Source organism: Pteropus alecto, unplaced genomic scaffold (assembly GCF_000325575.1).
Source record: "Pteropus alecto unplaced genomic scaffold, ASM32557v1 scaffold182, whole genome shotgun sequence".
NCBI classification, from domain to species: domain Eukaryota; kingdom Metazoa; phylum Chordata; class Mammalia; order Chiroptera; family Pteropodidae; genus Pteropus; species Pteropus alecto.
Genome location: NW_006433946.1, coordinates 1,722,491 through 1,740,974, shown reverse-complemented (window position 1 = coordinate 1,740,974; position 18,484 = coordinate 1,722,491). Strand labels below are relative to the sequence as shown.

General features: G+C 33.5%; 1 protein-coding gene and 1 pseudogene across 1 annotated transcript in view; one reads left to right on the top strand and one right to left on the bottom strand.

The window, feature by feature from the left end:
* ERBB4 (erb-b2 receptor tyrosine kinase 4) overlaps positions 1 to 18,484 on the top strand; it is a 988,299-nt gene that overhangs the window by 110,436 nt on the left and 859,379 nt on the right. The window lies entirely within an intron of this gene.
* Positions 13,166 to 13,284, bottom strand: LOC112477130 (annotated as a pseudogene).

Sequence of the window (18,484 nt, the reverse complement as noted above, 5' to 3'; positions counted from 1 at the left end):
TTTTTCAAAGCTTCTTAGGTGATTCTGATGTGCAGCAAATGTTTGAGAACCACTGGTACAGAAAATATTAATTTTAAAAAAATCTTTGGAATATAAATATTACTGAATAAAAACCAGTTTAATATATTTATAAGCATTTATTTTTGTTCTTCTAAATAAAATTCAGGTAATTATCTTTACAAGAAAAAATATTTTATAGACTTAATCTTGTAGTGAATACCTATGCATAAATTTTCAAAATTTTACTAAGTTACCTAGTAATGATGTGTATCATTATCAATAATGATAAATATATCTTCTCGATACACAACTCAGTTCATAAAAAACAACCCATGTACATTGATATCGTGTTTTGTAAATTCTTAAATAGGTTACTATGATATATTTGTTGGAAAGAAGACAATTTTTAGGTTATCAAATGTTCTTTTATCAAAACTTCTAATTCGCTGAAGTAATTTAGCTTATACTACTGTGTAGAGTGCACCTTAAAAGTCATTTTTTCGTGTATATACACAAGTAAATATACATACATAAATATGAATAGTGCATATACATACATACGCCTATTTATTTATTTACTTAAAAACATATGTACATATAATTAAGATGTATCTATACAGTAGTAGTGAAGAGCATGAACTTTAAAGTCAGAGTGCTTGGGTTCAAATCCTGTCTTTGTCTATTACTAGTTTTGTAATCTTAGACAAGTTAATTAAACTATGCTTCAGTTCCCTAACCTTGGAAGAGTTCCTGACGATTATTAGGCACTAAATAAATGTTGGTTTCTGTTATATTTGTTTTATAATTAGCTATTCAGCACAATATTTTTGCTGCTTCAAACATGAATAAGACACTTTCCTTAGAAGTTTTAGTTCAGTGAAGGAGCGAAATATATAAACAATCTTTTCATATAGTGAGATAAGCTCAACAGTAATAGGATTTAGAAGGGGAAGAGGTGCTAACTCAGGGGGAATGAATAGTGGGGGTCAGGGGCAGTTTCCAGCTAAAGGTAAGTATTTTACAGGAATGTGCCCTGTTGGGAAGTGGGAGAGAGTATTTGTGCAGAGAAAAGAATACATGCAAAGAGACTGGAGTAGGTGTTGAAAGCATGGCATGTTTAGGAAACTACAGAGAGCTGAGAACGGATGGGTGTGGAATGTGTGGGGAGGGAGAGAAGAGCTGGACCACAAAGAACTTTCTATCTCATACTAAGGAGTTTAGACTTGGTAATGGAGAATTTGCTGAAGGACTTATAATGCAAGTATTGGTATTTTTAGAACCAATAATCAATCCATTCATAAAAACATTATCCCAAATGACAAACCAGAGTCAGTTCCCATTTTACAATGAGTCTCTGAAAGGTTTTTAACGGTGAGCAACAAAGGTAAATTTTTTGTTAATGTACCTGTCCTCTACACTTCCTTCAATCTGGCTTTTCTGTAATCTTCAATCATTTAGTCCTTATAATGAAAACTGGATAACTGTAATATGTGTAATCATCTTTTATCTGTTATCTTTGTAACAGCACATAAGTAGTAGTAATTTTGTCCCTAATATGGCTTTCAGCCATATATGCTGTTCCCATTTTGCATCAAGAAATTGGCCATTTCATCCTCCCAGACTGACTGGTCATGCTAGTTTCAGGTCTGCCGTCATATTTTCAGTCAAAAGTGAACCTACTTTTGTAGTTTCCTTTGACTCTCAGGGAGTTCTTCTTTGCGTAGTGACTTCCTAGAACATGAGATATTACTGCAGGTAGGTATCTGAATGTGAAAACATCTTGAACTTTGTAGCCACAGGTATAAATGTTACTATTTATAAAACTGCTCAGACTCCTATAAGTGACAATAGTGCTAAATATTAAATGAGACATATTGTAGGATACTTAAAATAAGCTTAAGGCCTAGAACAAAATCAGAATTAGGGTAGATAGAAACTGATAAAATGTATTTATTTAGAACTCTATTATAATGTGAAAATGTAGATTTAGGTGGTCCATCAGTTCTCATTGCGAGTGGCCTTAGGCTTGTCTCTCAATATTTTTAGGATTCATTTTTTAATCTACATTCTAAATGTGTTGGACTATAACATGTGGGAAATCATATCCCTATTACATTCAATTGCAGTGAGAGTGTAGGAAGCTCTAAGTGTGCTGCTGATTTACATCAGTATCATATTCAAACTCAAGAAATTTTTGAAGTAGAAAGCTAAGTGTAGTTGAAAGACAACTGAACTTTACATTAAAAACCTCGAGATTTTTCATTCAACATGTACTTAGGAAGCTCCTTTTAAATAGTAGCTCCTGTTCTAGATGCTGGCATACTAAATGATTAAAGTGCAGTCCTTAACCTTGAAGATCTTGGCCTATAGAGGGAAATAGAATTGCACAATTAATTATGAGAATATATCCTCATCTCTTTGAGATCTTTAATCAAATGTTATTCTTCCTACTGTGGCTTTTACGGGGTGCCCTGTATAGAATTGCACACATTAGCTCTAAATGCACACTTTCTATTTCCCTCCTCTGCTAATTTTCTTCTACTTTTCATCATCTAACATACTATAACTAACATATATTTTACTTTTTATTTTCATATTATCTGTTTTCCCTTTCACTGCTACCAGATCCATAGAAAAGTGATTTTTAAAAAATTTTTTTTATTGCACTATGTGTCGGGCATATAGTTTTTGCTCAAAAATATTTGTTGTCTGAAAGAGCAAATGGATAGATAAGTGAACTATAAGGGACACTGTGGGAACAGAATAAAACATGATTATTTCTGCTTGCGGTCCATGTGGGATTAATAGAATTTGACCTAAGTCTTAAAAACTAAATAGAACTTTACTGAGCATTGAAGGAAGAGGTGGAAGAAAAGAGTAATTCTATCCTGAGGAAGTAATTCTAGTCTTAACTTGGCCATTGACTTGCTGCATCACTTATCATCTCTGGGCTTCTCCTGGAACTGATGGTGTATTCTATTTTTGACCTCCACTTTAGGATTCTGCTTTTCTCTCCTCTCCCTTTACTTGTGTGAGTAATCATTGCATTTTAACTCTTTAGAGTCTAAAACCTATTATTAAAAGGGTTATCCAATGACGCCTCTTGTTCAGTAGTTTCAAGCAATCCAAAAATATCAGTCAATTATGGCTTAAACTGGATACTTAAACTCCATCAAAATGTCAGGAGCAGAGTTGGCTAGCAGACCTGTTTAATGGAATTGAATAAGAAATAATTCAAATTCAGTTTTGCCTTTTTACATTTTATTTTATTGTGATAAGAATGCTTAACATGAGATCTGCCCTCAACAGATTTTTAAGTGTGTCATGCAGTATTGTTAATTACAGGCAGAAAATTATTCAGCAAATCTCTAGAACTTGTTCATCTTGTGTAATGAAAACTTGATAGCCATTGATTAGTAATTTTTGTTTCTCCCTGCCTCTAGCCTCAGGCAACCACCATTCTACTCTCTACTTCTATTAGTTTGAGTATTCTAGATACCTCATTTAAATGGAATCATGCAGTATATTTCTTTCTGTGACTGGCTTATTTCACTTAGCATAATGTCCTCCAGGTTCATCCATATTGTTGCATATGGTAGAATTTTCTCCTTTTTTGAGTAAATCATTTTCCATTGTATGTATCCTTTCATCAATTGATGAATTTTGGTTGTTTCTACTTTTTAGCTATTATAAGTAGTGCTGCAATGAACATGGAGATGCAAATATCACGTCGAGATTTTGATTTCAGGAGAGTGACATCAGAAACATGCTGGAGTGAGGGATCTCCCTGGATCTCTCCCCTTGAAATAACAATAAGCCGAACATCTAAAACTCAACAAATAACACTCAACCTACACATAAGCATATCAGTGTGAGGAATCTGCACATAATAACTTCCAGAGGTCAGAACTGCGGCAGTCTAGGGGAGAGATTGGAAGGAACTGCTACACATAGCCGGATCTCCCTGCAGGAGGAAGGAGAGAGGAAAATTTGCAGCCGATTCCGGAAAAGCCCTGCCTGAGGGACCAGTGAGTTCCACGCAGTGGAGCCCAGGGATCAGGCAGAAAGTGGAGTGGGAACTAAGTGTGGTGGGGCAACAACTGTATCTTAGCAGCTGCTGTTGATAAATGTGAGGCTGAGATCCAGAGCCTAGCAACAACTCCCACCCACCAACCCAGAGCATGCCCTCCCTCCACCCCATATCCTTCAAGATCTAGCACTGTGAAGCCCCGGGGGAATTTGTACAGCTAGTACAGAAACAAAAACCACTGTTGGAGCACCACACACAAGGACTAGAATGGGGAGTAGCCAATCGCGATTTGAACATTCAGTATATCAGAGAGAAAAAAAAGACATTGTTAGCCTCGAAGCAGAGATTCAAGAGGCTTGGATGCTTCCTACTTCAAATCAAAAGAAAAACTCCTTCTTACCAACAGGCTAAACAGATACCTCTATACAATAAATCTTCTTTCTGAAAAAAAGCAGAGTATACTCCCATTAATGTCTAAGTGGAGAAATAGTCCACCAAACACTGAACAACCAGGATGACAAGGCAGCTCAGAAAGAAAGAGAAAAATCTTCAGAAAATAAGGTTAAAAACATAGAAATATGCAATTTAAATGACAGAAAATTCATGATTATACTTCTGAAAAAACTCAGTGAGATGCATAATAAATCGGATCAACAATTCTAAGAACTTAGAATGAAAATAGAACAGCACAATGAGTTTTTTTAGCAAAGAGATTGAAACCATGCAAAAGAACCAAATAGAACTTGTGGAGATAAACACTCTAAAAGAGATGAAGAGTGAAATAGGAAGCTTAGGAAATAGAGCTGACCAGTTGGAGGAAAGTATCAGTGACATTGAAGGCAGAAACTGAGAATGATTCAGAAGGAAGAAGAGATACCAGAAAATGTAGAAAAAAAAATGAAAGAGATATACAAGAACTAGCTGACACCATCAGGAAAAGCAACACAAGAATAACAGGTATACCAGAAGGAGAAAAAAAGAAGGGAACAGATTGCTTATTCAGACAAATAGATGATGAGAATGTTAGAAATCTAAGGAATAAGCTGGAGCTTCGAATCCAAGAAGCAAACAGAACACCCAATATCTCAACCTAAAAAAGCCTTCTTCAAGACACATTATATTAAAATTGTCAAAAATTAATGACAAAGAAAGAAAATCTCAAGGCAGCCAGGGAAAAGAAGACAGTAACCTATAAAGGAAAATCCATTAGACTGTCTTTGGACTTCTCAGCACAACCCTTACAAGCAAGAAAGGAGTGGAACCAAATACACTATTAAGTGAAAGGAATTACCAGCCAAGAATAATATATCCAGCAAAGCTTTCCTTTAGATATGAAGGAGAAATCAAAACCTTAATAGACATACAACAGTTGAGGGAATTCTCTACTACAGGGACTACATTATAGGAAATACTGAAACAGGTCAGCCCACCTGAAACAAAATGACAAAAAAAAAACAAAAAACAAAAAACATAACTATAAGTAAGATGACTAGCAGGGAGACAGGAAAAGGATAGTGCAAACCTTATTAAGAACGGGTATTATAAGCTTAAACATTAAGAAGATAATTTCTACTGCAAGATAGAAATGAATATTCAGCATTCATAGGGACAATTCAAGACAATAATAACAAAAAAGGGAGAGAACAAAGATCCAATTTGGCAAAGGGGAATGGAGAGAAGGCACACGCAGAAGAAAATGGACTACTGTATATATACAGCTATCCTTTACTTAATCTTAATAGTAACCACAAACCAAAGATCTAGAACTGAGATACATAACATAAAACAAGAAGGACCAGAGAAAAAAATACACAAATGTCCACCAAATTAAAATAACAGATAGAAATGCAAGGACAAGGAAACAATGGAGACACTGAGCTACCTGAAAACAAAAGATAAAATGGCTTTAGGAAAACCTCATATTTTAATAATCACCCTAAATATACATGGACTGAAATCATCAATAAAAAGGCACAGAGTTCCAGATTGGATCAAAAAGCAAAACCCAACCATATGCTGCCTTCAAGAGATACATCTTAGTTCCAGAGACAAATATAAACTCAAAGTGAAAGGGTGGAAAATAATAATCCAAGCAAATGGCATTCATAGAAAAGTGGGTATGGCTGTACTTATTTCAGACAAAATAGACTTCAAGATAAAAAAGGTAAAGAAGGATACTGAGGGGCATTTCATAATGATAATGGGAACCATATATCAAGAAGACATAACATTTATTAATATCTATGTCTCCAATCGGGGCTCTGAAATATATAAAGATATTACTAATATATATTACTAATATATAAAGAAATATATAAAAATTTTACTAACAGTACTAAAGAGAGAAACTGACCGAAACACTATTATTGTAGGGGACCTAGATACCCCACTGTCAGATATGAACAAATCATCCAAGCAGAAAATCAATAAGGAATTAACATCGTTAAGTGATACATTAGACCAACTGGACATAATTGACATTTACAAAGCCTTTCATCCCCAAACGGCTGCTTATACATTTTTCTCTGCACATGGAACATTCTCAAGAATTGACCACAAGCAGGGACACAAAACTAGCCTCAACAAATATAAGGAGATTGAAATCATACCAACCATATTCTCTGATCATAATGCTTTCAAGCTGGAGATCAACTGTAAAAAGAAAGCAGGAAGAATGCACGTGGAAATTGAACAACATGCTACTGAAGAATGACTGGGTCATTGAAATAAAAAGATCAAGAGATACATAGAAACAAATGAGAATGAAAATATAACATATCAAAACTTTTGAGACACAGCAAAAGCAGTAATAAGAGGGAAGTTCATATCATTACTGGCCTATCTCAAAAACCAAGAATGAGCCCAACTAGACAAGCTAACAACTACATCTTTGAAAACTAGAAAAAGAAGAACAAATAAAGCCCAAAATCAACAGAAGGAAGGAAATAATAAAAAACAGAGCAGAATTAAATGAATTGAGAACAAAAAGACAATAGAAAAAATAAATGCAACAAAGAGCTGATTCTTTGAGAAGGTTAACAAAATTGATAAACCCCTGGCTTGACTCTAAAGAAAAAAGAGAGAGGACACAAGTAAAATCAGGAATGAAAGAGAAGTTACTACAGATACTGCCGAAATATAAAAGATCATACAAGAGGAAAAGTACAACCTTCCTAGACTGAATCAAGAACTGAAAAATCTAAATAGACCGATTAGCAGTTTGGAAATTGAAATAATCATCAAAAACCTATCAAAAAGTAAAAGTCCAGGACCAGATGGCTTTACCAGTGAATTTCACCAAACATTCAAAGATTTAATACCTATTGTTCTCAAACTTTTCCAAAAAAATCAAAGAGGTGATACTTCCAAAATCATTTTATGAGGCCAACATAACCCTGATACCAAAACCTGGTAAAGATAACATGAAAAAAGAAAACTACAGACCAATATCTCTCATGAACACAGATGCAAAAATTCTAAATAAGATACTAGCAAACCAAATACAATGACACATTAAAAAGATTATACACCATGATCAAGTGAGCTCCATTCCAGAGACACAAGGGTGGTTCAACATACGCAAATCGATCAATGTTGTACACCACATAAACACATAAACAAAATAAAGAATAAGAATCATATGATCATATAAATAAATGCGGAGAAAGCCTTTGACAAGATACGGCAGAGGGATGGGGTGGAGGGGTAGATAGGATTAAAGGGGTCAAATATGTGGTGACTGAAAGAAATCTAACTATGGGAGGTGAACATACAATACAATATGTATGAGACATACTGTTGAACTGTTCTCTTGAAATTTATTGGATTTTTTTGATCAATGTCACTCCAATAATATTTGATAGCAAAAATTAAAAAAATAAAAAGCACTTCACTATCAGAAAAAAAAGATTTCATTTCAGTTTTTTTAGATAAATACCCAGAAATGAGATTTGTCGGTCACATTGTAGTTTTAGTTTTAAGTTTTTGAGAAACTTCCATACTATTTTTGATAGAAACAAGCAAATAGCTGCACTATTTGCTTTTAAATTGAGAGAACTCAACATTTCTGAGGATCCGAACAGCACACATTTATTGAACTGTTTTCTTTTTGTAGTCAAACAAATAAAAAGCCTGGGAAATAAGCAAGTAAACTTAATAGAATTAATTTTTTCTAAGATCTTTAAAAATCCATTTGATCTCTTTTAGCAACCACAATAAAAGCCATGTACCACCATTCTGTTCTGAACTTTGACTTTATTGGGGTCAATTAATTATACTACATGCAAAATAATTATTTTACAAAGTCAATAAGTGAAATAGTAGATGTAATTCATTTGTAATTTGTAATTCATTCTCTATGTGAATGAATTTTACTAAGGGAAATAGTAGGTGTAATTCATTTGTAATTTGTAATTCATTCTCTATTTCTAAATTGAATAAACGACAGGCCCTTTAGCACATGGAGACCATTTATAACAAAGTATATATACTGCTGTCAAATAAATGTTGAATAAAAAATACATCAAGAATAAAAACGAGCTGTGTTTAATGAATTATTTTTCCTGTGACTTTTATTTTGATATGACATATCAAGTTTTATCTAATATTTCTTTTTATACAAAATAAAATGTTTTTAGTTTATTGATTTATGTCTATATTTATACACATATAATTAGGTTTCCTTAATATTATTTATGCAACACCGTTGATTTTTTTTCAATTAAAATTTTTTGAGATAATTGTAGATTCACATGCAGTTGTAAGAAATAGTACACGAAAGTCCATTGTACACTTTGCTCAGTTTATCTGATGGTAACATTTTGTAAAACTATACTATATCATATCCTATATTGACATTGATATACTCCATTGGTATTATTCAGGTTTCCCAGTTTTACTTGTACTCGTGTGTGTGTGTGTGTGTGTGTGTGTGTGTGTGTGTGTATGTAAGTTCTACAGTTTATCACTGGTGTAGTTTCACATATCCAACTGTTAGAATGCTGAACAGTTCCAACACCACTAGGATCCATTTCATTCTTTTAAAATCACACCTACCTTCCTTTCAAGTCTACCCTATCCTAAACCACTGGCAACTACTTATCTGTCCTCCATTTCTAAAATGTTGTAATTTTAAAATGTTATATAAATGGAATCATAAGTTATGGAATCATATGGAATTGGTACTTTTTCACTCAGCATAATTCTCTTGAGTTTCATCCAGGTTGTTGCATGCAACAACACATTTATTTTTGAAGGTGAACAGTATTCCATGGTATGTCTGAACCACAGTTTGTATAACCTTTCACCTGTTGAAGGTTATCTGGGCTGAAACCAGTTTTTAACTATTATAAATAAAATTGATGTGAACTTTAGTATTGTGGCTTTTGTGTGAACATGTTTTTATAATTCTGAAATAAAGGACTGAGAGTATATTGCTGGGTTGTATGATGTATATTTAGTTATATCAGAAACTTCCAAACTATTTTCCAGAGTGATTGTACCATTTTACATCCTCACCAGTAAAATATGAGTGATCCAGACATTCTACATCCTCACCAATGTTTGGTGTTGTCACTGTTTTTTACTTTAGCTAGTCTGAAAGGTATGTAATGACATCGTTGGTTTTTAATAGATACATTTATGGCTTTTTAGTTTGACTAAGGAAAGAGCCTGATTCACACTCTAAACCTAACAGATTGCCGAAGGAGAATGAAGCAAAGTATAATAACATGATTCTTGTACAAAAAGATCACAGCTTTGAATAAATGAACATAATGGATCTTTCGCTGAGATGAGAAATTAATTATTATAAATAATTCATAAGCTAAGCTTATGGTATTTATTTTGGTATATGTTTAGTCATTTTTTGGGACACTTGCAAGACAAACTGTTACACCACATACATGTGCAGGTATATATTAATGGTGTAAATATATTAATTACAAAATTTTTTACAAAGCATCTGTATTTCAAATCAATATGAACTTTGAAGCTTGCTTTCAAAGAAGGGACATAAATAATAAAAACACGTGTTTAGCAGCCAATCATAAAATGAGCTAATCCCATATTTATGATGGGCTTTATCTTTTTGTATATATTGTCATTTTAATCCTCACAATAACTCTGTGAGGAAGGCATGGTATTTTATAAATGAAGGAATTATGGCCTTATTGCTGATTAAGTCTTGTCCAGCTAATACTGATAGAACTGTGACTAGGATCCACATAATCCTGAGGCTCTCTGTCTAGTCAAAGCAAGAATGAGTACAAAGACATCAGGTCAAAAATGAAGGCTGTGGTTAATTTTTAAGACAGATGCTTCTCAGATAAATACTCTTTTATAGCTAATTTCAAGTTGATGTGAAATGCTTATCTTTAAGATCCAATACGCAGCTTTTTCTAGCAACTCAATTACCTACTTTAAATTCAGCTAACATTTATTTAGCTACTAATACAAGAGGTACTCTTTTAGGTTGTACTATACGCATCCAAATGTTAATTTTGAAATGAATTTGCTAATAATATTAACAAAAAACATTACTTCCACACCCAAGTATATTAATAGTGAGTTTATCTTTTAAAAGTTGTATCTTTTTGTTAAAGTTTGGAGATAGAGTGTGGGTGAATAACTTTTTGTTCAAATAACAAATCAGTTAAAAATGTCTTGTACTAGCTAAATTGGGTTTGGAAAATGTCATTTTTGTTTGCTCAATATTTTCAGACCTTTAGCTTGAGACTCAATCCCATGGTTTTGTTAAAGTAATGTAATTTGAACTCAGATATAGCCTTTAAAAATTGCATTTAATTAAAAAAATTAAAATCTTTAAGAATAAAAACAATGCATATCATGTCTTATTTTCAAGTAACTTTTTGCTTTATATAATGTTTTACCTAATTAAATGTACACTAAAATGCATAAGAAAAAAAATTCAATGTGAAATTTAGACAGTTGTTCTTACCAATAGGAATTATATAACATTTAATCAAGAGTATTCTTAGGGAATCAGGTTATCTTTAGCAATTATCAATTTGATGTTACCTATATTTTATAAAAATGAAGGTTTGGGGCCCCAAATCTGGCAGCCTCTCTTTCTTAAAGTTTCGTTGTCTTTCAGTTTCAAATTCAATCAATCACTAAGCCCTATCGAATTTTCATCCTGTTTTCCATGTTCAGCTGCTTCTCTAAGTGCTTCACCATTATGCTATGTCTAGGCTGCCACAAAAGTACAGTAGCCTCCTGGTCAGTCCACATACAAATGCTCTTCCTCACAATAGCAAGAGTGATTTGAAATGCAGATAAAATCATGTCCTTTCTCTACTTAAAATCTTTAGTGTTTCCTCTTTTGCTCTTAGGAGAAAGTCCAAACTCCTGCGTAGACTACAAGGATTTTGCCATCTTTCCAACAACACATCTTGCCACTTGTATCCTCAGCCATAACTGACTTTTTAAAGATCCTGTTAGGGGCAATTACCTTTCCCTGGGTCACAATCCTTTCAGTCTGCCTAACATACAATTCACTTCTTTGAAAGTGTTTCTCTGCCCCGCTAGACTATAGGCTTTTAAAGTACCCTGAATTCTTCCTTTCGTAATGTTCATCATGCTATATGCTATGTTATGCTCTGTTAGCTTGTGTTTCTGTCCTTGTCCCACTGTCCTGCAAGGTCCCTTGGTAGGAACAGGCTCTGCTTTGTGTTATAGTTGCTGCTTCTAGTATAAGGACCGAGGCATAATCAGTGCTCAGTAAATATCTATTAAATTAATAAGTGAGGGAATAAAATCTGCATTTAGAAAAGGCAAGACTTATTATAAGCAGCTCTTAGATTGAAGGTGAATATATTAACAAAATTTTCACTGGTCACTGTTGTACAAAATCACATTCTATCATAAGCAAGTGTTAAAACACACACACACACACACACACACACACACATTTAAGTCTGACGGCAAGCCAATTATAATTGAACAATTAAATATTTGCCTAGTATTTTTTCTTTCTGTACTTAGAAATTATACTCATAATTTTTCTTTTTATATTTAGAATTAGTAAATACTACCAATCTTTATGTAGAAAATTTCTAACCAGCAAGATGAATATTCTCAGATATAGCTTGAAATAGATGTTTCCAGGAAACCTTTATATTTACACTAATACCTTAATGTTCAACCTGCTTTTGGTCTTGTAAACCTTAATTTCTTGAATTGGAGTCAATGGGATGTTGTAATTACTTTCTTTTTCCGTGAGTTTCTTCATTAAATGTTTCCCTATACCATTGTCATAACATGATCAAATTGTACAGGCAAGTAAAATTATTCTTCCTTTAAATGTACTGTCTTTTAAAATGACTATTTTTAGTAACAAAAACATGTAAATGTAATTGAGCTAATTAGTTTTGTCTATAAGCAAATCTTGCAGTGAAACACTGTAGCTCCATCTTTAAATCAACATTTCATCCTGCGGTCTTGCCACTCCTATTGTCATAATAAAATTTAATTAACACTACAGTGATCATGTTGGCATTTTGGATGAATGTGTTTGTTGGAATAAAGTATTTATCTTGTATAGATGTGGAATTTTATTATGTTTACAGAGTGGTATAGAAATCCTTAAGTGGCATCAGCATTCTTTATCTTGGATGTTTGATTCAAGCTGTCACTGATAAAGTTTGGTTTTACTAATACATTTTTTTTTTTTAATTTTAAAAACCACATGTGTGCTCCAGAGGAAAAAAATAAAAAGAACAACAAAAGTTATCCATAACCCCTTCAGCCAGAAAGAAGAATGTCTAATATTTTTCTATATATCTTTACTGTCTTAAATCTACATTCTGTTTTTTAACTTTAGGATAATAATATGTATATTATTTTATTATTATTCATTTCTATATGTGAAAATTTTTCTTGTTATGTAACATTCTTCAAAGATGTTTTTGAAGAAATGGCTGTATGAAATAACATTATAATGATGTTTTATATCCTAATTTTGGTAAGTAAAGTTTACCAGTTTCCCTTATTTTATTTATTTTTTATTTATTTATTTTTTATTTTATTTTTTTAGGTGAGGCAACCCTTGGTTGACCTCACAGATTGTAAGGACCTTGTCAGCTTATAATCCTTTATTTTCATTTCTATTTTTTACGCCTACAGTATCTGGTCTTCCTGGGTGGTCCCCCATCCAAGTATTAACCAGGCCCGACCCTGCTTAGCTTCCGAGATTGGACAGGATTGGGCTTGTTCAGGGTGGCATGGCCGTAGACCCTCATTTTAAAATAACACTATAAACAGTATAAATGACAAGAAAATAAAAAGTATTTGAAACTTTTGACAAATGGTTAATATTCTTAATGGGTTAAAAACTCTGTAAAAATCAATAAGTAACATAGATGCCCTGATAGAGAAATGAGCAAAATATGGATAGGATGTTCATTACAAAAATATGAAACTTTGATAAACATTGTTATTTAATCATATGTATCCAAATGGAGGCAACACTCTGTCATATTCTTTACACTTAAGATTGACAAAATTTTAAAAGGCTTATTATATTGATGGGGTATAGGAAAGAAGTCAGTCTTCCAACGGCTGGTATGAGTACAACCTAGTTGTCAGGGCCGAGTTGATGGAGAAGGGAAGGTTCGGTGGTGAGACACCCAGTTGGACAAATGCGCAAAAGGCTGACACGAGAATGAAACTGCGAGCACCAACTTTACTGTGCGTAGTGTAGTTCCATTGGGAAGTACAGTCTATTGTGGTGGGTGTGTGGTATTGCTCACACTTCTTTAGCCCCCTTTCTTGTGCTCCCCTTCTGTTCCCCAAGGGATCGCATGGCTCCACAAATAGCAAAGTACAATAGTGGCATTCAGCCACACATGAATGATACAATAAGCTGAAGTACGTTTACATATTTTAGGCGCAGGCATCCTACTACACTAATGTAACATTCTAAATCCGGGGTCCTATTCCTAGCCATGAACCTGGATCACAGCCAGACCTGGGACCAGCGAGGCCTGGGACTCACACTAGTAAAATCCAATCCTTTTGGAAAACAATACAGATATATTTTTTTAAAGTCTTAAGTCATTCCAAATTGTAGAACTTTATTCCAGGAAAATATTCTGATATCTGTAAAAAAACAAACGGGGGGAGGAGGGGCAGTTATCATGTTTTTTTTTTGTTTTTGCATAACAAGATAAAACTTCATAAAGTTTTTTTATATCTAAATTATGGGATTAACTGGTTAAGTAATGCTATACCAATATAATTGAATAACAGTCAGTCATTAAAATGGAATAATATACAGTTATTGTCAATTGAAAACAGATTACAAAACAGCATAATTTTATTTTTCATTTTTATGCATAAGATTCTTATTTGGTTAAAATTTAGAAGTAGGTTATTATGCTAAGAACTTAAATTTTAACCTTTCTCTTTCTGTGTGGACTGAGGAGTATAAGTTACAAATTCAAGATGTTTTATTCTTTCAAGAAGTCATTTCCTAAAACAAAAACGAAAGCACTAATGTCATTAACATTAAGTAAAAAATAAAATACATGTTGGAGTCATTGATTTGGTCCTGCTATGGCTTAAGTAGATATTGTGAACCAGTGCCATCAAAATATCTGCTGCATTAAAAGAATTCAAGCTGCATTTTCATGGAGCTCTTCATAGTCACTGAATCTGCTATAAAGGTAATAATATCTAACAATTAGAGATTCTTACTATATATGAGGCATCGATCCTATTTCAACAGTTTTATGTACGTTAACTTATTTAAGTCTCACAATAACACCATAATATAGCTATCTTGATTATCTCTATTTTTCAGAGGAGAAAACTAAGCCAGGTGGAGTGTTGGTCTCTTGATCCTGTCACAGAATTACTGAGTGGCTAAGCTTGGACTGAAATCCAGGCATAGCTTTAAAGTCACTAAGCTATACTGTTTCTTAAATGAGGGATTAAAAAACTTCAAGTTAAAGTAACTCTAGAGAATCATCTCTGGATTCATTCTGAATTTTAGATTGGGATGGGATTCTAATAGTCTCCAGCAAAGAACAGATTTGTTCCAGGTCTTTTTGGACACCTCTGGAGTTCATTAGAGCATTTTTAAGGATTATATTGCTAAATTATTCCATTCTTTCCAATGTCCTCTAGACAAGTAGTTTCTCAACTCTTTCTCTTTGAGCACACTTAAATAGTAGAATTTTTGGCAGCCTATTTCAAAGCTATTAAAAGGACCCTAACCACAAGTCAGCACACAGTCACCACTACTGTGTAAGACTATCTCACAGCATGTATAAAAGCTTTGATAGTTATCCACTGGGTTGACCTTTACACTTAGAAGAGTGTAACTGTCTACTGTTCTTCCTTGACTCTCACAAACACTCCCAGGCCAAAGATACAAGTACCAGTAAAAAGTAAATGCGATGCATGACCTTTGTGACCTTTCTGTTGCACATGCTCAAGGATTTTGTTTTGTTTTTGGTAGGTCATGATGGTGGTAATTAGGAACTTAGGTGAACAGAATGAATTTATTGTCATGATTCATTATCAATATTGGTCCTTTGCATATCTCACCTCTACATTTTGTTGTTTATTTTATAATATAATGAATGCCTATATATCTACAGCTAGTTCTAAAACATTATTATGACTGGTATAGAGCTAACTGTTCCTCTCCTTTCTCCTGCCTTGCTCTCCTTTCCTCCATGAGAAATAATCACAACTTTGAAGATTTGTTCAAAATCTATGCTAAAAGAAAATTAAAACAGTGCAAGAATTTTGCCCTGATTATTTATTAGATTACGTATCAATTAATGAGGAGCCCAAAAAATCCTATTTTATACTGCATTCAATAACTCAAGGAACTACATATAACAGATATTATCATTTCAGTATGTGTACTTGTAACAGTAAGTAACTTTTACATATTTGAAATGTGGCAGCACGCCTGTGATAGGTTTGTGTACTCATATTACACACATTGATAATCACTTTTGGGTTTGGAAGCTGACATTTAAGTCCACCTGTATTTATCTTAGATTTGACCCAATGCCTCTTCTGCTGGTCAGTGTATTCCAAAGCCAAAATATGACCACTAGCAGAATGGTTATTATGTGACAAAAGTATGTGTCCTGATGCAGTGTTGTTTACTAAAGGTGTTTGTATACTTTTTGAATAGTTTTCTGTATGTCTTTATTCGTGCTACTATATTTGTTCAAGTACAATAATTCTTTATTATTTTTCCAATGCTTGAATGAGACTGAACAGAGTAAGCATAGAATTATGTGGATAAACAATCGGAAGTACATAGAAGGAAAATAATATAAGTGTAGGCATAGTAAACATCTTCTTTGAACTCTAATTTGAAATGAATATTAATGGTCTATAAATTAAATTTTCACATTTTAAGAACTATTATAGGTATATAATATTAATAAGAAGATATAAATTGGCTAGATGGTGGTCCGGTTTTATTAATACATCTGAGGCCTTGTTGCCTTGAATTTTCATGTTGATCAAATGGTTAGTAAATTATTCCTAGGAAGTGAATAATATTGTATGAAGGAGAATGAATTTAAAACATAAGCCAAACTAATTTTCTCATTGTAAATTTGGTATTTTAAATGGCATGTTTAGAAATGCATTGAATTTATTTTATTTCAGATTATCAAATTTTGACAAACGTTGTTCTCAATACAATTGAGGCTAGGGTTTATTTCTTTAGGAAAATCCTTTGAGGTTGCTTTTGGAAATGGTGCTGTTTTAGTTAGAATGAGTTAACTGCTGTAACAAATAAACCTTAAAAAATGTGTAAGGGTTCAAACACAATAGAAAAACTATTTAAGTCATTCTCTAGTTCAAGACAGTTCCAGTTCAGTGATGTAAGGCTGATGGATGATCAGGTGGATTCTCTACCACATAGTCATTCGACAATTCAGGCTAATAGAAGTTCTGCCACGTTTAACATTTAACATTCAGCGTTCCCTTATATATCAACATCAAGCCGAGAGAGAGGAAAGAACATAGAGAACCATTCATGGGAGACCTTTCTGCATCTGGCCTAAACATAGAACTTATCATTTCATTGGCAAGTACTCAGTTACGTGTACACACATTACTACAGGGGAGGCTGGGGAATATACTATATCTGGATGAGCAAGAAGAACGATTTTTGGCAAAAAGCCAACAGAATCTGCCACATAAATGTTTTTAGGGAGACTCTAAAAAGAAGACTTTTCTTTGCGGTCTAGTAGATCTAAGGTAAAATCTTGCAATTCCACCTACCAGCTGAATAACCCTGGGAAACGTGCTTACCTTCTCTCTGTCGTAGTATATACATTTACAACACAAGAACATTCACAAGCATTATTGTGTAAATCAAATGAAATTATGCATTTACTGTGCCTAGTGCTTTGCTTGGCTAATAGTGTACAGTCCAAAATAGTGGGATATACATATATAATACTACATATATTTATATTAACCCTACCACCTTCCTGCCAACAAAAGAATATCTCCCTGTTCAGTGGTTTTCATTCATAAAAGAGAGTTTGTTTTATGGATTAAAGCACAGTTTCTAGAAAGCTCCCTTTAAAAAAAAAAAATGAATGTGGGATAGTCGATAATGCCTGTAGAAAAAGGCATTAAACTTCTGTTTTGAAGATGGAGACTTTGGAAAACAGAGTCTTGGAAAAATGAGACCCAAAGGTGCTTTCATAGGTAAGTGAGCAAAGCCTGTCACATGATCGTAGAATAGTAAGAGCAGGTCAAAGAGGTTCTGCTATGGACAGAATGAGTGAAGAGCATTATGTTGGCAAGGAGAATCCAGATGATTTGAGCCATATCGGTTTTGCCCAGGGCTTCTCCTGGTGGCTGTTAGAGCTTCATTGACTCTCTTAATGCTTTTTTTTTTTTTTTTTTTGCCAGTCCTGGCATACATTAAAACCTGGAAATATGGGATGAGGGTGATTGCTGAGGAGCAAGAGTGCCACAAAATGACAAAGACAGGGGAGCAGCCACTATAATAAAATCTTTAATCCTAAATCAGTCTTTACTATTTGGTATAAGCTGACAAACTGCTGGAGATATATTTATGAATATTGCCAAAAAGTAAATATATTTTTTTCAATTCATTACAATGATACCAAAATAGAAAATGAGGCTATTTAAGTTGGGGATGGTTAAAAATGTCTATAAACAGTTATAAAATTTACTAAAGTCTGTGTTATTGTGTTAAGATAGCAGGAACTTTGTTTATCTCTAACTTTTAGTTTCTTGGAAGCAGTGAAGTCATTGACAGAAAGTAAAGGCAGTGCAACCATGGCCTATGTTTGAATGTTACTACTTGCCAAGAGAGTTATCTCTGCTGGCTGTATATTGCCCTGTACTTGGTCTGGTGTGATAAGCATGGAGCCCATATGTAGTCCAGTATCGTTTCATGTACTATCCACTCTTGAA